The sequence below is a fragment of the Neovison vison genome, chromosome 12 (genome assembly GCF_020171115.1).
Source record: "Neovison vison isolate M4711 chromosome 12, ASM_NN_V1, whole genome shotgun sequence".
Classification (NCBI taxonomy): Eukaryota; Metazoa; Chordata; class Mammalia; order Carnivora; family Mustelidae; genus Neogale; species Neogale vison.
The window spans coordinates 16,244,139-16,266,314 of NC_058102.1; positions in this window are offsets into that span (position 1 = coordinate 16,244,139).

The following is a 22,176-nucleotide window of genomic DNA, read 5'->3' on the forward strand; positions in this document are numbered from 1 at the left end:
TTAACCCACTGAGCCACCGAGGCACCCCAGGAAATGACTTCTAATGGCTGAATTAGATTAGCACAGTAATGTGGGATGGCAGGAAAGAGAGAAGACAAGGAGTTTGGTATCAAGTCTAATTTGTGTCCTGCTTCTGTTTGCTAGACCTTGGTAACTCACATAATCTTTGATGTTTAGTGATATACTCTCAAAACTTGGAATAATTCCTAATTTTTCAGGAATTAAGGATATTTTCAAAGTGAACCTTTCTGATACAGAATGAGAACATAGCATAAGTAATATTGATGAGTACATACTATGTTCCAGGAATGTTTCTAAATGCTCTACCTTTGTTAACTCATTTAATTCTCACAACATCCCTGTGGATGTTAGTCCCACTTTACAGAGGTGGAAACAGATGCACAGAGAGGTAGAGGAATATGCTAGCAAGGAGGGATCTAGGGCTTGTGCCCAAAGGCTGGATCTTAGCTGTGTTTCCACACTGTTACTCTCTCAAGGAAGACCGCACTCCGTATGCACTCCCTTTGGTTCTTTCCTTGCACAGAAATGAGGGAAAGATGGAAGCAGCATCACTTTAAATCTTTCAGCATGAAGTTGGCAGCCAGAAGCAGAAAGGTCTGTCCCAGGATTGCAAAAATAAGTTGAGCCTGTGATGTCTTTTAAAGTATTTTGCCACAAGAGAAGTAGAGAGAGTTTGAATTATAAGGGATGTCCTTGGACGTGTAAGTTATCACTCCCCTCTGCCAAAGGCCAACAGAAATGCCCTCATAGCGTTTGGCCTGTGGTGGGAGCTCCTACCTGTGTGGGGCAGCCCAGTATACTTGTGCTTCCTTATCGTTTAGACACAAGGCTGCTGTTGGTCACTGGTGCCCTCTGCACCTGTGGGATGCACCTGAAAGGTGCCTTTCTCATCAGCAAATGCTAGAAGTTCAGACTTACACAAGTCAGTATTTCCAAACATTTATAGCTCTAGATATTTCCATTCATGTTTGCTTTACTAGGTATTTGCTGCCAGTGCCTAGGTCCAGGGATGACATTTTGATTGGGCAAAACAGCTGGCCTCAGCTTAGTGTTTCCTGTCTTAGCCTAGTGTTTCCATGGCTCAGTTGCTAACTGTGGCAGTGTGGAGGGTTTGGGCATCCAGATGACACCTCAGAGAAGGAATGTCTGCTTCCCTTTCCCGCCCCCAGGCTCTGAAGTCACTGACACGTTTGACACTATGCCTCATCCTTTGTAACTCTAAAATAGGACCCCAAGACCTCAAAAGGACACCAACAAGTTAGGGTTTGATTATTTCACCCATTTCCCTATGCACCATCCATCCATCCACCATCCGTTCATCATACACCCATCATAAGCACTTATCAAGCACCTGTTGTAAGCCAGTCTAGTTCCAGGGAATCAGCAGTGACTCAGACACTCAACTCAGATCTCTAAGGGGTCACCATGTCTCATCTGCTATCTTTTAGATTGTACTTGCTCATACATCATCTCCATACCTCCCAGACTTCACGTACTCCCCATCTGCACAGATACTACCACATTCACATATAACTGGTACTCTTCTTTGCTTAATATTTTTCTCTAACCTAATCTAAAGAAATTTATTTAAATATAAATGATACAAATAAACTTAAATAACTTATTTTGAATAAATGTATTTTGAAAGGAAGCTCTGTATCACTGGTAACATTATGCATTTGATCTTTGTGTGTTTTCATAAAGAATAGAGTAGTGCCTACAATGTACACCTGTGCACTACCTAAAGCCATCCCAAGAACCACCAGTGGTCAGTTCCCCATCCTGAGGAACTGAATTGCTTCATGTTTCTCCTATAAAGTCCCTCTGAAATAATTATGATACCCATTTTCAGGTACAAAGTCTCAAGTAAGGTGATTCTAAAGATAACTGCTGGTAAGAGTTAGATCTAAGCCTGAAACACAGATCTCCTGGCTCCAAGTCCAGCAATCCAGGAATGGAGGCCCATTAGAAGACTGCAAAATTAGTTGTATTGGTTGCTGCAAGGAAGTAATAGAGTATAGACTATCTCAGAGTATATCATCCTAAGTGAGGCTAAGTATGGCTTTGTGAAGCTTGATCGTGGCATGAAATGTATGTCTTTAGGGGCTGTGGTCAGATGTGTTTGAAAGGTGCTGCTCTGCTTTGTCATGCTATTTGAAAATGGGGCTACCTTGTTGGTACTACCTTGGGCAAGGACGGCTGCATTACAAAACCCCAGGGGCTGCTGTTTGCATCATCATCAAAGCTGCCTTGCTGCCTACTCTTATAAAGTCTCACTGGAGCACAGTCATGACGGATCATTTACATATTGACTATGGTTGCTTTCCCATTACATAAAAAGGCATGGCGTCCTGTATTTTATCAAACTACCTTAGCTATAACAGCAAAGCTGAGTAGTTGTGACATAGGTTAAATGGCTCACCAGGCCAAATTATTTATAATTTGGGCAGAAAATGTCTACCCATCCCTGATCTGTGTGAATGTCACTCTCTGGAATTATGCAGTGCCCGGACTGTGCAGCTGTATGTGGCGGTACTGCAGCCAGCCAGCGGCTTCTTGGCAGCAGCACTTCGTTCCAACTTCTGATTCTTCCATTGCATTTCAGTGTTTGCTTCTCTTCAGGGCTCCGGACCAAGGCTGTGTGAACAGAGAGAGCTGAGCTTTCCCTCATAGGAGCTTTCCTGCTAATCTCTCCCAGAACAGCCCTTTCTCCCCACTCCTGGCTGCCCTCATCACTACAGCTACTCTTCCCAAGCCTCGGGCCCCCTAGGATATATGAATGGAGGCCTTTGGACCCTTTCTGTAATAAACCCTGAATGACACCCTTAAAAAGAGGAGTGGGGTTTGGGAATAATGTGAAAAACTGTGAAATTCTCCCAGTGTGAGGGGCCCAGCCCAGTTTTGGACAGTGAATCATGGCCTTGGCCAAGATGTTCTCATTACAATCTCTGCTGACCTCCTTGGAGGAGTGAAAGCTGTTGCCTGCAAAAATAGGCAGCTTCTCAGCCTCCTCTGCCTCTATGGCTTTGCCTCACTCCCTGGTGGTCTGATTCTGCATACTCCCTCTATTGCTCTTCTTCCCGAGCCACTGCTTATCTCAATCATTGGATACATGAACCCAATCTGAAGCTTTGCTATATACAAGGACTGGAATAATGGAAATGATACTTTGGCCCCATTTTTTATCTCCTTGTTATTTCTCTTACTGTACCTTTTTTAGTTCAGATCACACCTGAAGTGATACATTTAACCCTGGGGCCTCATGACAAGGTGAACATCAACTGCCAGAATGGTCCAGAAGGAAGTCAGACTGTGGTCAAATCCCCAGACACTGGTTTTGAAGGCATGTTTGAGTGAATTGGGTTTATAAAACATGGATGTGGGTGAACTGAATCTTTATTTGTCATCATATATAGGTCCTTCATTTTATACGTGAGACCAAGGAATATAAAGACATGCCATCCAAAGTCAAAATAAAAGAAGAGGCTACATCGTCCACTGAGAACTCTGATGTGATGCCAGTTAGTCTCTCCATGTCACCATGGGATGAAATTAATAAGCTTTCTTTTTTTCCTTTTTTGGCTTTATCCTCATTGTCCTTGGCATCATCATCATCATCCTCAACATGGTATGGTCTTCATAACTAACATTTATGGAGTGCTTGCTGTGGACCAGCCACTGGGGTAAGCACTTTACACATCTCACCTTATTTAAATATCACAACCCTATGAGGCAGTTATTATCCTTGTTTCAGAGCGGTGGGAACTGAGGCATTGAAAAGTCGAGTCACATAGTAATATCAGACTAGCCCTTGACCACAAATTTGTTTGACTTTTATGCCTTGGTTTGTTGTTGTTGTTGGTTGTTTGTTTGTTTTTTTTTGTGGTCTACTGCTGTTTTTTTTTTTTTTTCTTGTGCCTAGAATGTGTCTGACACATAGTAGGTTCTTAATAAATGTTTGTGTCGTGAATGAATGTATGGAACCAAAGTTGGTGTTCTTGACCATTTTGCTGGCGGGTCTCAAACTTGGTTCACCATTAGAATTGCTTCCAGAGCTTCTCTGAATGCAAAGGCTCCAGGTCCCTCTGGAGATTCTGAGATGGGGCCCTGGAATTTGATTTTGAATATATTTCCCACCAGATTCTGATGAAGCCAGCTCAGCCCCAAGCTGCAGACAAAATTTGGCAACCACCACTGCCACGCTATAGTGCCTCATGACAAATTTGCAATTTTTTAATACTTCTGCAGAACAAATAAAACCACAATTTATGTTTCACAATTCATGTGGCTGATCTCATGTCCTTCTGACAGACTTTTCACTTCAGAACGTTATAAATTGCTTTCTTTTCTGGGATATCAGGACATAACATTGGATCTTGCAAGACAATTAGTCCTTTCCAATATACCCCCCAAAAGTCATAGCTATTTCTTATCCTTAGCCCAATTGATCTTTCTACTAAAGCAGTCGGCCTCCCATATTCATTCTAGAGGAGAAAAGATCAGGGGGTAATTCAAGTGTTTTTAAATGTTTTTTTTTTTTTAATAATAACTATTTTTTTTCCAATTTATTTATTTTCAGAAAAACAGTATTCATTATTTTTTCACCACACCCAGTGCTCCATGCAAGCCATGCCCTCTATAATACCCACCACCTGGTACCCCAACCTCCCACCCCTCCGCCACTTCAAACCCCTCAGATTGTTTTTCAGAGTCCATAGTCTCTCATGGTTCACCACCCCTTCCAATTTACCCAAAAGCACATACCCTCCCCAATGTCCATAACCCTACTCCCCTTCTCCCAACCCCCTCCCCCCAGCAACCCACAGATTGTTTCATGAGATTAAGAGTCACTTATGGTTTGTCTCTCTCCCTATCCCATCTTGTGAGTGAATCTTAAGGAAGGGGAACTGGAATTATTCTAGTTATCCCTAGGGTAAACCTAAGACAGGGGCAGACTTAAGTCTTGTTTTGCCAAGAGAGTTCCAGTTTACTTTCTTTGTCCTGGTATAATTATTAATAACATCCCTATTTAGTCTCAAACATAAATCTGGGTTTGGATAATAAATAATATGGTCATTCTATCTAAGACCAGAAAGAAAATAACTATAAGAAGGTTAGTTTCTGTTCATTACAAGGAAAGACTCTCATGAGACATGAAAAATAAAACCCCCAAATCCCCCCAAATATGCAATCAGGTTGCCAATTTAGGGAGTGAGCTTCCTGTTACTGGAGGTGTTAAAACAGAAGGCTCAAGGCCATTTGCTGAGGATGCTGGAAAGGAAGTCAGGCATCACTGGATGACCTTGATGGTCCCTTCTGACTAAATGTCAGAGTACAGCAGAATCTGTGGTGCCTGAGCTGTTATAGGAGCACATGTCACGCCCACATCCACATGGAAAGAAGCTGGGAACAGCAGAGCCTGTCCCTCTTGGGTAGAAGGCCATCCCATGGTCAGCAAACACAAGATGTTTTCCCAGTACTGTAGAATTGGAGAAGGCTCAAGGTATTTAGATTTGGCTCTTAACATCACACCCAAGTTCCAGTGGCCTCTGCTGAACAAGCTGGGCAAATCCTCAGGATGTGAGTACATTAGTTGGGGTTCCTTTTCTAGGAGCCAGAGCCACATCTGTTCCCATCCATCTTTGTGGAAAGTTGGAAAGTTTAGGCCACCATTCTGCTCTCCACCTCTTCCACCCCCAGGTCACTGGGCAAATGTCCATTTGACTGACCTTTGGTGGAGTTTGACCCCAGCTCACACTGAGTATCTCAGAGTTGTGCAAAGTGTTAGGGAGTTCCCCAACATTCTTCAGGGGAATTATCACTTTCAGCACTGCCCTACTTCCTATTCCCTTACATAGTCAGAAACTAAGGCACGGGCCTATGTGAATTTCCCCAAGATAACACAGAGCTTTTGGCGGTGGGGCCAGGGATTTAAACTCAAGATACCTGGGGGTGATGACGTGGGGGAGAATGTGTAGTGCTACACATTTTTCCAGGTGGATACCAGAGAGGCAGAAGCAAACTGCAAATCTCCAGGCTGGGACACTGCTTCTCTCCCTCTTCCTTCTTTTCAAAGTCAGTTTATTTTTAATTAGATTGGGAGAAAAATGAAGAACCTACTGGTAGCAGGAAGAAGGAAAAGCCTTCTAGGGCTAGGTGTCCCACAAGATTGATACTCAGGGCGCATTTCCATTATTTTTCCATGGCAGAACATAAGGCAGAGACTTGGGAATGCATATGCCTGAAGCCAAAGTTCTCTCATGTTCCATAACTATGTTGCTGGCAGGGCTATTGTCACACTAGTTGGCTGTGCCCCAGATATCATATGAGGTGCATCTGTCCCACAAATCTTTATCCCAGGCTTCATTGCAAGGAGGACACTGGTATTTGCTCATAAGAGTAATCTTGTCCAAAGTTCCTGGTTTGGTGACAACATCTTGCTCAATACAGCTTATGTGGTGGCTTAAAACAGGTTGGCTGATTTCTGGTGGAGAGGACTGAAGGAACAAGTCTGTAACATCAGGATGATGTATAAGTTGCTGCCATGTTTAAAACACTGGAGCTGAACACAAGCACTCCACATAGCCATCTTGGCCCCACATCTGCCCTTCAGCAGGGCTCACTCCCAGTCCCCACTGTAGGAATGGGATCCCTAATTCTGGTGACAGATGGTTTCCACTCCACCTTCCTGAGCCCTCCATCCTCCAAAGGAACATTTTTTGCTTTTATAGAATTGAAGCTTCTAGTCCCGGTGGCTGCACCAAGTTGGGAAAGAATGTGAAACAATGTGAGAGTACAGGTTTCATTTTCAAACAGGAGTTGAAATGATCTGATTCTGTCAATCACATAGGCCATTGTTCTTACTCCTCAGAATGAAATTTGATTGACAGAAGAGAGAACAAACCATAGACTTTGAGTCTAACGTGCCTTCTAGCATGGGGAAGTCTTTAACTATGGTTTTAGCAGGTGACAGAATTGGGTTATTTTCTTCCACTGTATATGACACTTTGATTTTCAATATTTTATTGGTTTCTACTGGTAAAAGGATTATACACTCATTGTAGAAAGTTGGAAACTGCAAAACATTATAAAGAAGCAAAAACAAAGGGTGCCTGTGTGGCTAAGTTGGTTAAGCACCTGCCTTTGGCTCAAGTCATGATTCTGGAGTTCTAAGATCGAGTTCTGCATCAGTCTCCCTACTTAGCAGAGAGTCTGCTTCTCCCTCGGATCCTCCCCTCTCTCATGCTCTCTCTCTCTCTTTCTCTCATTCTCTCTCTCTCAAATAAATAAATAAAATTTTAAAAAAAGCAAAAACAAAACACAACCAACCATGCCCAAGCATATAATCCCGTTTCAGAGTCAACCATAACTAATAACTTCACAAATAAACTTTGCCTTTTCAATGACATTTGTTTTTATGCAAGTTGTGCTCTTAATACTAAAAACTTGTTAATCTAAATGATACCTTTCTTCTGAAAAATGCAAAGAACTTTGATCTTTAAACTCCATTTACTTCTTTTCAACCTATATGCTACTGTTCTGTATTTTAATCATCTCTAAAAATATATGTTAAACCTCATGAGATGTTACTATTTTTCCTTTATACTCCCTTAGTCAATACTCCCTTAGTAAATATTCACTTAGATTTACTCACATTTTTATTACTTTTGTGACTCTTTAGTTTTCCTGTATCTTTAACTTTCCTGATGGGATCATTCTCCTGTCCGAATAATACACATCAGAGTATTTTTGGTAGTGTAAGTCTGTTGGTCCAAACTCTTAGTTTAGGTGTGAAATGGCTTTATGGATGATTTCCCAATGTTGAGAATTCTTGGCTGACCATGATTTTCTTTCAGTTCCAGTTGAACTTATCCAGTTCCTTCAAGGTTATCATCACCCGCTCTGCTCTGGTTTTCATCGTCGTTATCAAGGAGTTGGCTGCTTGTCTAACTGTTGATTCCTTGGAGGTAATTTTTCCCCCCCAATTGTATTTCTGACCTTTTATTATGATGTCTCTAGATTTCTTTTTAAAAATCATACATCGAGTTTGTTTGAGCTTCTTAAATCTGTACATTGGTATTTTATCATTTTGGAAAGTTCTTAGCCGTAAGTTCTCCAAATATTGCGTCTGTCTTATTCTATTCTTTTTCCCCTTGTGGGACTTCAATTAAACATGTGTTTGGCCTTCTTACTAGGTTTTTTCTCTCATTCTCATGTATTCTCTTATCTGTGCTTTTCATCTTTTTTTTTTTCTAATTGGTTCTGTATTGCTACATTTACCGCCTTACTCTCTCATGTCTCATGTCGGCCCTACCTGCTTTGCTTGTGGTTTATATGGCTTCCAAGAGGCAAGTGCCATGCCAGTCCCTCTAGTGCTCTTTGCCTACTTGTTTGGTGAGAGCTTTTGACTATCATTGGATTAAAAGACTGGTTCTCATTTAGAGACAGGGAAAAAGAGCAAGAGCACAGTAACTAGGTATCTCTTAAAAACACGCAACAGGAGGAGGGATCCCAGCTTATTTTCTGGTTAGACTGACTGTAGATGTCAGGTAGATTTTAGCTTACATGCCAATTAGTTAATTGGTTGTGGCAACTGAAACCTCACTGACAAAGACTCAGAGGCTACATCTGAACTCAGTGGGAAGGAATGCTCTAATAGATTAGTGATGCCTGCCAGGGGCTTGGACGGGAGATATAATGGTACTCATGTCATATATTTGCCATCTGTGACTCGGACTTTATATCTCTTAGCCAGGAATACAAAAGTTTCAGATGGAAACATGGTTTTCATGTACACTTTCAGGTAGACATGGTATTTGTGATGGTACTGATTTGTTGTTGATGTTCAAAATGTTGTCCACACCAATATCTCCATTTCATTAGCTCTTATTCATAATTTTATCCACCTCATCCTGACTTTTTCTCTTAGAATTTGCTTAAAATGCTTTTCCTAAGGCCTTCAGTGCACTTCACATTATTCAATCCAATGGACATGTGTCAGTCCTCATTTGATCTGATGTCCTACCAATAATCACAATCTTCAGTACTTGTTCTTTTTGCCCTTGGATGAGTCATTTAACCTTTCTAAGCCTTGATTTACAATCTGTAAAACAGGGGTAAAAATAATCTATCTCCTATGATCACTGTGAGTGTTAGATAAAATCATACTTATAAAATATTTAGCGGAGTACCTGCCATGTGGGTAAGTGCTCAACAATTTTAGTTATTGTTATTAATATAAATTCCTACTTCTTTTTTTAAACACTCTGGATCTTTCCAGGCAGGACTTGACCCATAGTGGTTAAGATAATGAAGGGACTTATCAGTGTATTGAACTGAGAAGCTGATAGGTGGTAGGATAGGATTTAGAAAATGTTTGCAGCCCCAGCATTAAACTTCATTACTTGTCATATCTACTCTACCTTTTATGGGATCTTACAAGGCTACAGTCCCTCATGAACAATGAGGTCCCAGAGACCATAGCCATCTAGCAGAGAGAAGGCTGACTTCCACAGAAGTTCTCTTAAGAAAGCAGCTGGACCTTTCTCTCAGAAGCTCCCAGTACTCCCTTTGAATCACATCCACTTAAATTGGATTATATGCCCTGAGCCAGATTCTGGCCAGAGAGACATGGGACAGGGAGGTTGCCCATAGCCATTCAGGGTCCACTCCTGGGCTGAGGGTACAGCTGGTGGATGTGAGTGAGATGAATACCTAAATACAAATTTATTTTTAATGTTATCAGAAAGAAGGCAAAATAGATCTTTGATGGACCAAAGCAGCAAACATTATGGTTTACAGATGGTGACACCGTCAGCTTCCTTCCAAATCCTGATGTACATTTCTTTAGTCACACTGACTTTTCAGTTTATAAATATTCCCATATCCATCTTTCTCTTCCCATTAGTGAGTGGATTCCTTGAAGGTAGGGTCCATGCTTTATTCATCTTAGTTCCCCTGCCCCTAACACAGACATTGGCATTCAACAAATGAGCATCAAATACATCAATAAACACATAATTGAATGAGGAATGTTTCCTACTTGCTTCATGGAAAATCTATTCCCATAGCAGCAGGAACAGAGTCCCAGCTAGAGACTAGAAGTCAATCTGTCTCTATAAATTCCAATCCCAATGCCCAGGATTTCCACCCAACAGATGCTTTTTGCATTGTGAAACACCCAGGCATGTGGGCTGCCTGAATTCACGTGTTTGCTCCATCCTTCATCACTCCATTTCCTGGGAAGAAGCAAGAGTCTTTGGGGGCCCTGTGCTAGCTGCACATGTTTTCCGTTTCATGTTTCAGCCAATAAATGAGAGGGCTCTCTCACGGGCCACTTAACATGTATTACAGACATTTCCTCGGACAAATGGTCTCTTCTCCTTCCTCTGGGAGCCCAAAGCCTGAGTGATCTGCAGACCTGATAGGGATGGGGAGCTGGGCTTAGAACACCCAGCGGCTGAAGCATCTTTTATTTAACCATGTGACTTGGAGGTGAGCAACCTGACCTCACATACATCACATTCCCATATAGAGCACAGGTGGGTCTGCCTGGGGGCGGATAAGTTTGCACATCTGGAGGAACTAACATCTGGATGACCGCACCCATGGAATGATGCTGGTATCAGCTGGGACTAGGGCATTGGGACATTGCTTTTTTTCTTGCTCCTTTTATTTTACTTTAAATATTTTAGCCAATATTTTAGGGGCAGTTTGAGCCGTAATGGAAGGGAGAATTGTCTCGGAGTGCTGTTTTATCTTCCAGACCCATCGTTACCAGCCAAAGTAATATGAAATTAAAACAGAGGCTTGGCTGCCCACAGCAAGGAGCAGAAATCTAAGACTATAATACATAAAACACAACCTTTTACAGAAGTAAAAATCTGCGCAAAGCCACAGAGCTCAGAAATAGCATTCAGTTCTTCTGTGAAACTACCATTTTTTTCACTCTGCCCTATCAAACCCCAGAAAGAACTGACTGCTTACTTGCTACTATCCCTCCAAAAAAAGAAGGGAGCATAAAATAAGGAAAGTGAGTCCAATATTCTAAGAATGGAAAATACTGAGGTGCCAAAAACGTGGGGTGTCAACCTAGAAGGGGAGAACTCAGAGGACAAACAAGGTCAAAAGGAGTGTGAAGCCAGGCAAGCCTGTCAGTGCTGGCTTATCTCAGGAGAAGCTTGCTTCCAGCCTCTGCAACTGGCCACATCTTGCCCTGGAAATCTTTTCACTTCATTCTAAAATAGAACCTGTGAAAGAGAATTTTGAAGTAACATCTATATGGCTGTTTTCTAAAAATCTCTTCTCTCCAACCAACGAATCTCCAACCCTTTGCTTTAAGCAGCAAAATTGCAAATGTTATCGGATGTTTGTGCAAATCATTCAAGCCCCCAGTGTTTATTAAAGCAAACCGGGAATATCCAAGAACAGAGTGTCTGTCTAGTAGAATTTCAGCATTTCCTTTTTTGCCTAACTTTGGAACCACAGGTTAGGGATGTTGCAGCATCCATAAGGCTGAGTCACACTGGAGCTCGTGTCTCATTACTTAAGGGCTGTTTTGGAAATAAAGATTGAGTTTCTAGCACTTATAGAACTCAGCGGTGGTGGGAGAGGGGGTTGAGCTTTGGAAATCTTGTCCAGAAATGGTTTGGTGGTTATTGAATGTACTGATCAATCAGAGCATATGTTAAGGGTTTGATGGACTGACAAATACAAATCACCCAGCAGAGCACTTGGCAGACACAGGAATTTGATAACTATTAGTTACTATCTTTATAATACAATTATGACTCCATTGACTAAAAATGCTTGTGGTCTTTAAGCAATCTCGTTTAATAGATGCTATTCTATTTTTTCTGTTTTGTAGCTTCTCTTTGATCTCTGATTTTTCTAACAGTCCACTCTTTTATCTGATTGCCCATATTGGCAATAGTGATAATACCAGTTGCAATTTTTATGATTATAACTCTAGGTAGATAGATAAATATTATGAGGGATAGAGGATGAAATTAGGCCTGGTCATTCATAAAAAAAATAAAAATATGTGAAAAAATTCATCTTCTCTGATAATCAATGAAATGCTGATTAAAACATGAAAGATTCCAGCATCAGTAGCTAGCAGGAAATACAAATCAAAACCACAATGAGATACCACCTTACACAAGTTAGAATGGCAAAAATTAACAAAACAGGAAACAACAGTTGTTAGTGAGGATGTGGAGAAAAGGGAACCCTCTTACACTGTTGGTGGGTATGCAAGCTGGTGCAGCCACTCTGGAAAACAATATGGAGAGTCCTCCAGATATTAAGAATAGAGCTACTCTACAACTCAGCAATTCTACTACTAGGTATTTATCCCCAAAGATACAGATGTAGGGAAAAGAAGGGGCACATGCATACCAATGTTCATAGCAGCAATGTCCACAATAGCCAAACTGTGGAAGGGGCCAAGATGCCCTTCAACAGATGAATGGATAAAGAAGATGTGATACATATATGCAATAGAATATTACTCAGCCATCAGAAACAATGAATACCCACCATTTACATAGACATGGATGGAACTAGAGGGGATTATGCTAAGTGAAATAAGCCAAACAGAGAAATACAATTATCATATGGTTTCACTCATATATAGAACATAAGTAATAGTATGGAAGACCATAGGGGAAGGGAGGGAAATCTGAAGGCGGAGAAATCAGAGAGGGAGGCCAACAATGAGAAACTATGGACCCTAGGAAACAATCTGAGGGTTTTAGAGGAGAGGGGAGTGGAAGGAGGGGGTAATAGGATGATGGGTATTGAGGAGGGCACATGCTAAGATGAGCACTGGGTTTTATATGTAACTAATGAATAATTGAACACTGTATCAAAAACTAATGATGTACTATACAGTGGTGGACTGAACAAAAAAAAATAATAATAAAAAAGAAGATTGTAAATGGCAAGTTTTAGTGTCCTCAAGCACTACCAGGAGAAGCAGAATTTGGCATAATTGATTTTGGGAAAACAATGTAACAATATATATTAAGTGCCGTAAATTGCATCTAATCGTTGATCCACTTTTTTTTTTTCAGGTGCCTAGGACTTTATTATAACCAAATGATCAAACCTTCTCTGATAATTTCTTTGATCTTGCCTTCCAGAAATCAGACCTAAAATTAAAATAAAAATTTAAAATAATAATTTCAGTATATACCTTGCAATTATAAATGTCTTAGAATTTCCCAGAGGGTACCTGGAGAGAGATGCTAGAAATTCTGGGCTTGGTGTGCTTTGCATTTCTTTTTCTTTTCTTTTCTTTTTTTTTTTTTTTAATTTCTTTTCATTTTAAGAGTATTCATTGTTTTTGCACCACACCTTTTGCTCCATGCAATCCGTGCTCTCTCTAATACCCACCACCTGGTTCCCCCAACCTCCCACCCCCCGCCCCTTCAAAACCCTCAGATTGTTTTTCAGAGTCCATAGTCTCTCATGGTTCACTTCCCTTTCCAATTTCCCTCAACTCCCTTCACTTTTAAGAATTTATCTGGAATTACCATATGGTTTCACTTGTGGAGCATAAGGAATAACATGGAGGACATTAGGAGAAGGAAACGAAAAGTGAATTGGGGGAAATCAGAGGAGGAGATGAACCATGAGAGACTGTGGACTCTGAAAAACAAACAGGGTTTTGGAAGGGAGAGGGGAAGGCGGGGAGTTAGGTGAACCTGGTGGTGGGTATTAAGGAGGGCAGGTATTGCATGGAGCACTGGGTGTGGTGTATAAACAATGAATCTTGGGACACTGAAATAATAAAATAGAATTTTTTTAAAAAGATAGAACAAATAAATAGATTTATACAAATTTAAAAAAAATATCTGGAACCTCCAGGAGGAAAATCAAATGTAGTCAAAGATTTAGATACAAATGTCAGTTGCCATGTATATCTATCAGGATCTTGTCAAGAAACAGCACGCTCAAACTAAGTAATCGGAAGACAGTTTAATTCAAAGAGTGAAACAAACAAAAAGACATCTTACAAAGTTTGGACAGTGTGTGGAAACATGACCAGAGACAGAGCAGGACTGTGGAGCCAGTCATGGAAATTCATGGTGCCAGCTGATGGCCAAGAAAAAAGGCAGGGAGTGAGGGGTTTCTAGAACCTGGAGGGAGATGCTACTTGGAGGGGGGCCTCCATGTGACCAACTAGAGGAACAAATGCCCCATTCCCACCCCCATCCCCACTGTGGTCTCTTGCTGGCACTTCCCATTCTGAGTCCAAGCAAAGCCAAAGGCAAAGGAGCTCTTTGACAAAGTCCATATGGGCCCAGGGTAAACAGTGACTCTGCAGAGACAAATGAAAAATATCCAGCACACTTTGCTATTTTTAAGAGCAAAAATACGAGCTAATATAAATGTCCAACAATTAAGAGATGTGTCAATAAAGTGGTACATTTTGCAGCAGGATGTTACACAAGCCATTCAAATAATGCTTTTGAAGAAACAACAACATTAAGAAATGTTTTCAGTATAAATTCAACAGAAGAAAAGCAAGGTAGAAAATTATATATGACTCCAATGGTGAAAAGAATATACATACATAACCCATTGAAAAAAGACTTAAACTTAGAACTAGCTATTTCTGATTTGGGGAATGATGGATTTTCTTATTCTTATTCCAGTTATCTGAATGTTCCAAATTTTACATAAGTATATGCTACTTATAATCAGAAAAATATTATTCAAAATAACATTTTGTCCTCTGCAGCTCCCTATCTAGTGGGAAAGGAGGAGTCATTTCTAATGAATTATAGCAAAACACAGTGAGAGAACAAAGGACTAGCATATTGATTTCAACTGGCAGACAGAATCTGGGAAACTTCCTGGAGTAGGTGGCATTGAAACTAGGCCTCGAGAAAGAAGAAATATTTCGATTGGTTGAGAAATGACAGAGGGGAACCCAGGTGAGAGGACAATAAAAAAAAAAGATTACGAACTCTGGACATTTTTTGATGTGTTTGTCTGTTTCGTGTGGGTTGAGTTTGAGGAGTTCATTATAGATCCTGGGTATCAACCTTTTGTCTGTACTGTCATTTGCAAATATCTTCTCCCATTCCGTGGGTTGCCTCTTTGTTTTTTTGACTGTTTCCTTTGCTGTGCAGAAGCTTTTGATTTTGATGAAGTCCCAGAAGTTTATTTTCGCTTTTGTTTCCTTTGCCTTTGGAGACGTATCTTGAAAGAAGTTGCTGTGGCTGATATCAAAGAGATTACTGCCTATGTTCTCCTCTAAGATTCTGATAGATTCCTGTCTCACGTTGAGGTCTTTTATCCATTTTGAGTTGATCTTTGTGTACGGTGTAAGAGAATGGTCGAGTTTCATTCTTCTACATGTAGCTGTCCAGTTTTCCCAGCACCATTTATTGAAGAGACTGTCTTTTTTCCACTGTATATTTTTTCCTGTTTTGTCAAAGATTAATTGACCATAGAGTTGAGGGTCCATATCAGGGCTCTCTACTCTCTTCCACTGGTCTATGTGTCTGTTTTTATGCCAGTACCATGCTGTCTTGGTGGGAATGCAAGTTGGTGTAGCCTCTTTGGAGAACAGTGTGGAGATTCCTCAAGAAATTAAAAATAGAGCTTCCCTACGACCCTGCAATTGCACTCCTGGGTATCTATCCCAAAGATACAGATGTCGTGAAAAGAAGGGCCATCTGTACCCCAATGTTTATAGCAGCAATGGCCACAGTCGCCAAACTATGGAAAGAACCAAGATGCCCTTCAACGGATGAATGGATAAGGAAGATGTGGTCCATATACACTATGGAGTATTATGCCTCCATCAGAAAGGATGAATATCCAACTTTTGTAGCAACATGGATGGGACTGGAAGAGATTATGCTGAGTGAAATCAGTCAAGCAGAGAGAGTCAATTATCATATGGTTTCACTCATTTGTGGAGCATAACCAATAGCATGGAGGACAAGGGGCGTTAGAGAGGAGTAGGGAATTTGGGTAAATTGGAAGGGGAGGTGAACCATGAGAGACTATGGACTCTGAAAAACAGTCTGAGGGGTTTGAAGTGCGGGGGGGGGGGTGGGAGGTTGGGGGTACCAGGTGGTGGGTATTATAGAGGGCATGGCTTGCATGGAGCACTGGGTGTGGTGAAAAAATAATGAATACTGTTTTTCTGAAAATAAATAAATTGGAAAAAAAAAAGAACTCTGGACATTGTAAATATCCAGGACACAACAGTAGATGGATAATTCTAAAACAATACCCTGGCAAAATCGAGGAACTTTTACAATATACAAATTTCTATGTCTCTCTCCAGACATACAGTGTTGGCATCTCTGCCCAAGACAGAGATTTTGAAAATGCCTCCAAGGTCATTGAAAGGCATGGCCAGGGCTTAGGAGTATTAGTGGGCAACTGTATATAAGAGAGTATAGTGGGCCTGTGTCCCTCTAGCTGTGTTCCCCCTCCTGAGAAGAAAGGGAACCAGCAACCATCATACAAAATGTGACCTTGCCCAATGGCTACAGATGAGTGGGCTGGGACAGGCCTGAACCTTTAGTGCCAAGGTAGAGCTCTGAACTTGGCAGTAGGCAGTGTCCATCTGCTCTGTGAGTTGCAGGAGCAAAGGGGACAGAAGGAACAGAAGGAACAAGGCTAATATAAGGAGACAGAAGGAATGGGACACTCAGAGGATCCTGCCACCTTCCATTCCCTGGTTCCAGTACTTTCTGAGATACCACTGGATCCCTGGCCTGGAGTTTCCTGAGCCCTCCTTTGTCCTTATAATAGAGCCTAGTTTTCAGGGGTGGCCTGGCTGGAATTGGCCTCCATTACCTGCAGAGATAGGCAGGGCAAGCTTTATCTTCACCAACATTTTCTGTTGCCAAGTCCCAGCTGATGTCTCGACTCCTGACAGTACCTAACCGGCTAGTGCAATCTTTCTCAAACTGTTTTTCTCAGAACAATAGGCTCTGTGGAATGAATGGGTGTTGCAGCACAGGCACACACACATATAAGAGCCATCCTTGCTCAGATAAGCTGGGACATCTCTGGACTAACAAAGTGAAACTGGTTTCTCAGAATACACCTTAAGCTTAAACCACGTTATATGTCAGTTATACCTCAATAAATCTATATAGGGGAAAAAAAATCTTTTAGGCTTACATGAAAAACACATCACCAGAAAAGGAAGAAAAAGGTTTCTTTCCTAAGAACTTCTCAGAGCCTTAAGAAGCCTTGTGCATTGTGACTCTCGGTTGGGGATGATAGAAGGCATTGTTGCTCATATTTATTTACTCTTGTTTGTTTTTCCAGAAGCATGTTTCAGAGCTTGTTCATGGCCCATAAGAGCTAACTCATTCATTCATCTGTTTCACCCTTCCATAAACATTTATGAGAGTAGCAGAAATAAAACTATTTCTGAAAATGGCATGTTGTCTTATGAGGAGGACACACTAGCCTCCTAGGAATGATGTGTGTGTATGTACATTGTGTCCATGTGTGTGTGCGTACACACATGCATGTGCCCACGTGTGTTTGCATGCTTACACGCCTGGGGATCTATGTTAAAAAAGGAATAAAGAGAGGGAGAGCAAGGCAGAAAGGAAGATGGATCCTTAGCTTCAGGGCCGAAGTACACACTTCTAGATGCCCAGTCATAAAGATAACATCTCAGTCTCCAAAATAGAATTACATTATGTTGTGTAGACTCAGGGGGGTTACTCTGATTACTTTAACTTCAGTTAAAAGAAACTCCCAGATCATTTCTCCCCCTGCCCCTCAGCAGCATGGGATTATGCCCACACCAATTTTTATTTTGTGAAACTGGCCTCTTTCTGTAATCATATTCCTTTTTTTCTTAAAAGGCCTTCATCAAAAGAGATTTCCTATATTAATCATGATAATGCTTTTGTGGAGGAAAAGAAGGTGGGATGAACATTTGTAGAGCATCCCTTCCCAGCCATAGTGAGTGGAGCATTACAGATACTTACTCTTACTTGAATCTTTTCTCTGGTAAGGCAGACAATTCCTTTTCTCTATTTTTTTTTCTTTTCTTTTTTCTTTCTTTTTTTTTTAAATTTTTTATTTTTTATAAACATATATTTTTATCCCCAGGGGTACAGGTCAGTGAATCGCCAGGTTTACACACTTCACAGCACTCACCATAGCACGTACCCTCCCCAATGTCCATAACCCCACCCCCTTTCTCCCATCCCCCCTCCCCTCAGCAACCCTCAGTTTGTTTTGTGAGATTAAGAGTCACTTGTGGTTTGTCTCCCTCCCAATCCCATCTTGTTTCATTTATTCTTCTCCTACCCCCTTAACCCCCTATGTTGCATCTCCACTTCCTCATATCAGGGAGATTGTATGATAGTTGTCTTTCTCTGATTGACTTATTTCGCTAAGCATGATTCCCTCTAGTTCCACCCACGTCGTCGCAAATGGCAAGATATCATTTCTTTTGATGGCTGCATAGTATTCCATTGTGTATATATACCACATCTTCTTTATCCATTCATCCAAGGGCAGAAATTTCTTTTTTTTTTAAAGATTGTATTTATCTATTTGACAGAGAATTAGAAAGAGAGAGCATTAGCAGACTAAGTGGCTGGCAGAGGGAGAGGGAGAAGCAGGCCTCCCACTGAGCAGGGAGCCTGATACAGGGCTGGATCCCAGGACCTAGGGATCATGACCTGAGCTGAAGGCAGCCACTTAACCAACTGAGCCACCTGGGCACCCCTCCTTTTCTTTTTTTATAGATAAGAAATTTCTGTGAATGTGAGAACTCTAGGTTTTTTGCATTCATTTAGTATCTGGCCTGTAGTTGCGCCTCTGTAACATATTTATCAAATAAATGAATAAAGGAAGGAAGAAAGTGAACCTAACAGTTGGCTCAGGGTCCCCCAACTGGTCAGTTTCTTAAAGTCATCTTTGAACTTGGGTCTGTCTGATTCCAAGGCCCAGCTGGCTTCCTCATAATTTTAGAACTGAACAAGATGCTTTCCTGTACATCATTTGATTTTATTCTACAACCCTGTGAGGTGGAGAGGCCATGCAAAACCATTTTCATTTCCTAAATGAGGGCAGTGAGCCACAGAAGAACCAAGAAGTAGTAGGTACTACTACTACTCAGGTAGTAGAAGGAAGATTCAGAACCCCATCCTAGGGCTTCTGATTCCCATCCCAGTGCTCTTTCAGCTACATCAGAGATGTTTTGAAAGCGGCTGGAGATTTCCCTCAGAGTGAGTGTTGCCTGAGCTGACGTCCATATGGCAGACACCTCGCCACCCTCTCCTTAGACTGTCCTTAGATTCGTCAGCCCCTGCCGTCTCATATAACGCTCACACTAGTGGGGTATCTCCCTGCACCCTCCATCTGGAGCAGCCAGCCCTGGACTGGCACTGGGGAAGTCTCCTCAGAGAGATAGATTGCTCGGCCTTGTCCTCAGCACCTCCATTTCACCCTTGACCTCCATCAGGACAGCTGGATGAGCAACATCCCCTCCTGGCCATTTGCCACCTGCTGTCTTCAAGTTGCAAAGACATTTCCTCCTGAGGCACAGACAGTTCTGTTGAGACCGCACTCTGTTTTCCCATGAAAAATGTCCTTTAGAAGAGGATTTCTCCATCAGTCTCCACAATAACACAGATGCACACATTTCTCCAGAATCATCTTTGCTGTAATTTGGCACTTTACTGAAAGGGGACATGGGATCTTCCTTTCTTGGGACAGGGATGGCCAGGCCCAGGCTGGAAATTCTCGAGTCCATTGACTGCTTTGGGGAGCAGAAATGGGTTACTTTTTACTTTTACCCTTTTCTGTTATCATTTTTCACTTTGTTCCAAACTCATAATGTTTCTTTCAGCTTCTGTCCTTTTAATGCCAACACTACCAGTGAAAAATGAATAATGACCTCAGAAAATCCCAAGGTCGTTCATTTCTAGACACAAAGCCAAAGAATTGGTCTGACTCAGATTTTATTTCCTTCCACCGAGTGGAATAGTTTGGGCATTTTGGGAAGACAGGTTCTGGGAGCTACTAGAAGTGGGTAAAAACAGATTTTTTGTGTATTAATGAATCTCTTTCCTCCACTCTCTTGCTTTAGATTCTGGGCATCTCTCTCCTGGACAATTCCAATAGGAACTAGTTAGGGACTGAATTGTGTCTCCCCTGAATTCATGTGTCGATGTCCTGACCTCAGAATGTGATGTACTTAGAGATAGAGCCTTTAAAGAGGTCACTAAAATGAGGTGATATGAGTGGCCCTAATCCAATAAGGCAACCTTTTAAGAAGAGATTAGGACACAGACAGAGGAAAAACTGTAAGGACACAAGGAGAAGTCAGTCATCCACAAGCCCAGGGGAGAGCCCTTGGGAAGAAACAACATGCTGACACCTTGACCTTGGACTTCTAGCTCCAAAACTGTGAGAAAATCACTCTGTTGTCTGAGCCCCCAGTCTGTGGTGCTTTGTTATGGCGCCTGAGCAGAGACACAGATGTTGGGATTGAGAAGGGGCCACTGCTGTAATTAACACAGACTGTGGAAGTGACTTTGGAACCGGGGAATTGGTAGAGGCTAGATGAGTTTTTAGGTCCATGTTAGAAAAAGCCTACCTTGACTTAAAGGGGCTGTTGGTAATCTACCAAACGAATACAGAGGTAGAATAATAATTATAATAAATTCTGGGACATGGAAAAGAAGTAATTTTGGTATCATTCTAAATGTCCAGGCATTGTGTTAGATACTTTATATATCTTAGCTCATTTGTGCTTCATAATAATCCTACAAATGAATGATACGTATAAGTTATATGTATACATAAACATCGATGTTTATATAAATATTTATATATGGGGCACCTGGGTGGCTCAGTCAGTTGAGCGTCTGAGTCTTGGTTTCAGCTCAGGTCATGATCTCATGTGTCATGAGATCGAGTCCCACATCTGGCTCCCCGCTTACTGGGGAGTCTGCTTAAAGATTCTTTCTTTCTACCCCTCCCTCACAAATAAATAAAATAAATCTTTTCTAAAAATGAATAATTAGGGCACCCGGCTGCCTCAGTGGGTTAAGCCACGGCTTTCAGCTCAGGTCATGATCTCAGGGTCCTGGGATCGAGTCCCACATCGGGCTCTCTGCTCAGCAGGGAGCCTGCTTTCCCCTCTCTTTCTGCCTGCCTCTCTGCCTACCTGTGATCTCTATCTGTCAAATAAAAAATTAAATTGTTTAAAAAAAGAATAAATATTTATATAAAGTTTGATTTATATAAATAAATATGTTCATTAATATCCCCATATTATAGCTAACAACAGTAAGCAACAAAACCACTCAACATGTTACTAAACTCTCTCTCTATACTAGACACTGTTTAAGAGCGTGGTGCTCTTTAACTCGATTTTTGCATACCACCAGATGGTAGATGATAAGACAGCATCGTAGTTAAGAGCACAAGTCTTAGAGCCAGATACCTGGGTCCACATCACAGTTCATGGCATGTGCTTTCATAACTCTGGCTTCATACCAGCTCTTTCTGCTGCCTCAAGTGTTCTTCTCTCAGCCCCATGGCCAATGCCTGGTCCTCCTTCTGGTTCTGAATCAATTGTCATTCATTCATTCTTTCATTCATTCATACAGTTACATGAGTGTCTACTTTGGATAAGGTACTTTTCTAGGTCCTTGGGTACAGCAGTGAATAAGAAACATTCAGTACCTTCTAAGCAGACAAGCCCATTGGGAGACAGACAAGTAAGCAGGCCTCATGGGACAGTGTGAGAAAGACAATGACAGAGTAAACAGAGGAAGGGCATCTCGCTCGGCTGGGCCGTGAGTGCAGTTTGTGAGACTGACCTTCCCTCCCTTAATCCTTTCTCTACACCCATGAGACGGATGGCCACACCACCAAAGAATATTTATTTGACCCCGTCAGGTTGCCGTTTTTCTCTTCTATGAATGGTGGATCCACAAAAAGAAAAATGTTTCATTTTTGTAAATACAAAATATATTTTATATATATTGTTCTGTGTTTCGCTCTAAAGATAATGAACTAGCTCTTGTTTAAGAGAACCTTAGACATATTCTCACACACTGTGGCTTCATAGGGAAGGGAGGCAGATGGTGAGACTGGATCAATCTTGAGCATCACATTTGCCCCAAGAGAGAA